The sequence below is a fragment of the Mustela lutreola genome, chromosome 3 (assembly GCF_030435805.1).
Source record: "Mustela lutreola isolate mMusLut2 chromosome 3, mMusLut2.pri, whole genome shotgun sequence".
NCBI lineage: Eukaryota > Metazoa > Chordata > Mammalia > Carnivora > Mustelidae > Mustela > Mustela lutreola.
In genome coordinates, this window is record NC_081292.1 from 94,066,689 (window position 1) to 94,069,958 (window position 3,270).

General features: G+C 31.3%; 1 non-coding gene across 1 annotated transcript; it reads right to left on the reverse strand.

Moving 5' to 3' along the window:
- Positions 1 to 626: 626 nt before the first annotated feature.
- On the reverse strand, positions 627 to 730 carry LOC131828392 (U6 spliceosomal RNA). Its single transcript, XR_009352407.1, has one exon. It is a non-coding gene; the product is annotated as a U6 spliceosomal RNA (small nuclear RNA).
- Between the last annotated feature and the right edge of the window lie 2,540 nt (positions 731 to 3,270).

The window sequence follows — 3,270 nt, forward strand, 5'->3', positions numbered from 1 at the left end:
AGGCGTACGAAAAGAAAAATAAAAGAAGATGGGATTGGGAGGGAGACAAACCATAAAAGACTGAATCTCACAAAACAGACTGAGGGTTGCTGGGGGGAGGTGTGTTGGGAGAGGATGGTGGGGGTATGGACATTGGGGAGGGCAGGTGCTATGGTGAGTGATGGTGAGTGCTGTGAAATGGGTAAACCTGGAGATTCACAGACCTGTGCCCCTAGGGATAAAAACACATTATGTGTTTATAAAAAATTTTTAAAAAATAGTTTTAAAAATCCATTAAAGAAAAAGCACATATTGCAAGCCCAGAGCTAATCTCATATTCAATCAAAAAAAATTGAAAAATTTCCCCTTAAAGATCAGAACAAAGACAAGTGTGTCCACTTTCACTACTCTCATTTGACATAGTACTGGATGTCCTAGCCAGAGAAACAAGGAACACAAAGAAATAAAAGACTCAAAAAAAAAAAAAAGGAAGAAGTAAAATTTTCTTTTTTTTAATAACATGAACTTACATGTAAAAGAATCCTAAAAAATTCACAAAAAATTTTGAATAAACAAATTTAGTAAAGCTGCCAAATACAAGATCAATATATAAAAGACAAGAATTTTGTTTTGTTTCGTTTTTTTTTTCCAATATGGAATGCTTCCCAGTTTTTCATGTCATCCTTGTTCAGTGATCAAGCTAATCTCTGCATCATTCCAATTTTAGTATATGTGCTGCCAAAGTAAGCACAAGACGAGCATTTTAACACTCTAATGATGAACTATCTGAAAAAATAAAGAGAACAATCTAATTCACAATAGCATCAAAACTAATGAAATACTTAGGATAAGATTTAACTAAGAAGATGAAAGATATGTACCCCATAAACTATGACATTGATAAAGAAATTGAAGGAGACATAAATGGAAAGATAGCTCATATTTATGAATGGTAAGAATTAACATTGTTAAAATGTCCATACTACCAAAAACCATCTGTAAATTCAATTCCTATCAAAAATCCAATGTTAGGGGTGCCTGGGTGGCTCAGTGGGTTAAGCCACTGCCTTCGGCTCAGGTCATGATCCCAGGGTCCTGGGATCGAGCCCTGCATCAGGCTCTCTGCTCAGCAGGAAGCTGCTACCTCTTCTCTCTCTGCCTGCCTCTCTGCCTGCTTGTCATCTCTCTCTGTCAAATAAATAAATAAAAAATCTTTTAATAAATCCAATATTATTTTTTTACAGAAGTAAGTAAAGAATCCTAGAATTTATATGAGACCATAAAAGACAAATAATTAAAGCAGTTCTGAGAAAGAATGAAGAAGTGAAATTACACTTCTTGATTTGAAACAATACTACAAAGCCCTCATGCTCAAAACAATAAAGTATACTGGTATAAAAACAGACCAATAAACAAGTAGAACAGATTTGAGAGTCCAGAAATAAATCCTTTCATACAGTCACCTAATATTTGACAGGGGCCAACATATATAATGGGTAAAGATAGTCTGTTCAATAAATGATATTTAAAACTGAATAGTCACATAAACCAGCATGAAACTGGAAGCTTATATCACTCATAAATCTTAACTTGAAATAGATCAAAGACTTAAATGTGATGCATGAAACTAAATTTCCTAAAGGAAAACATAGGAAAAATTCTCCTTGACATTGGTCTTGCCAATAGTTTTTGGATACCAGGCCAAAAACACAAGCAAAAGAAGCAAAAATAAATAAATGGTATTACATTAACTAAAGTTTCTGCATTGCCAAAAAAAAAAAAAAAAGAGAGAGAGAGAGAGAATGAAAACACAATCCACAGAATGGAAGAAAATACTTACAAATCTTATATCTGAAAAGAGGTTAATAATCAAGAGATACAAATAGAAAAAAATATATCATTAAAAAATAGCAAAAGGATCTCAATAGACTTTTTTTTTCAAAAAAGTTATATAAATGACCAACAGGAGCATTAAAAAGTGCTCAATGTAAAAACTCAGGGCAAATTCATTATGTTGTTGTTTACCTCTGAAAAACACAATATTACTACCTATTAGAATATATACTACCAAAAAATTAAAACTAACAAATTTTGGTAAATATTGGGGAAAATGGGGAACTTATGCACTGTGATAGGGATATAAATTTGTATGGAAAACAGTATGGAGACTATTCATATTATTAAAAGTAAAATTACCATATGATTCAGTAATCCCACTTCTAGGTATATATCTAAAGGAAACGAAGTCACTATTCGAAGACATATCTGCACTCTTATGTTCATTATAAAATTATTAACTCTAAGCAAGAGATGGAAATAACTTCAGTATCCATTAATGGATGAATGAATAAAATAAGTATGGTAAATATATACTATGGAATACTACTTAACCATGAAAAATTAAGAAATACTGCTTTTTACAACAGCATGGATGGATCTTGAAGGTATTATACTAAGTGAAATATTTCAAAGATTTTATATATATTTTTTAATTTATGTATTATGATATCCCTTACATACAGAATCTGAAGAAAAAGCAAACTAATGGAAACTTAGAGTTGAGTTGACAAGAGGTGAACCTGGGGTGGAATAAGGTGGTCAAAGGGCACAAACTTGCAACTATAATATGAAAAAGTTCTGGGGATCTAATGTACAGCATGATGATCATAGTTAATAATATATACATACTTTTTTATTGTGCTTCCCTTTATTAAACTTTACATATATCACATTCTTACAAGTTGAAAGTTTATAGCAATCTTGTATAAAAGAGGTCTGCTGCCACCATTTTTCTAAACATTTGTTCATTTTGTGTCTCTCTGTCACATGTTGGTAATTCTTGCAATATTTCAAGTTTTTTCATTATTATTGTATTTGTTATGGTGATCTGTGATCAGTAATTATGACCCACTGAAAACTCAGAACTAGTTTACTTAAGGTATATACATTGTTTTTCTTTAAAGACATAATGCTTTTGAACAGTACAGTATAGTGTTTATTTTTTATATGCACTGGGAAACATAATTTTTTATTTGCACTGGGAAACCAAAAAAAATAATAATGATTTGACTTAGTTGATTGAGATAATCACTTTATTGAGGCAGTCTGGAACAAAACCCACAAGACCTCTGAAGTTTATCTCTACTGTACTATATACATAAAAGTTGCTAAGAGAGTAGATCTTAAAATTCCTTACAATACATGCATAAAAAACAGAGGCAACTATATGAGATAGTAGATGTATTAACATTTTTATGTAGATTATATTGCAATACAGATGTATACCAATTT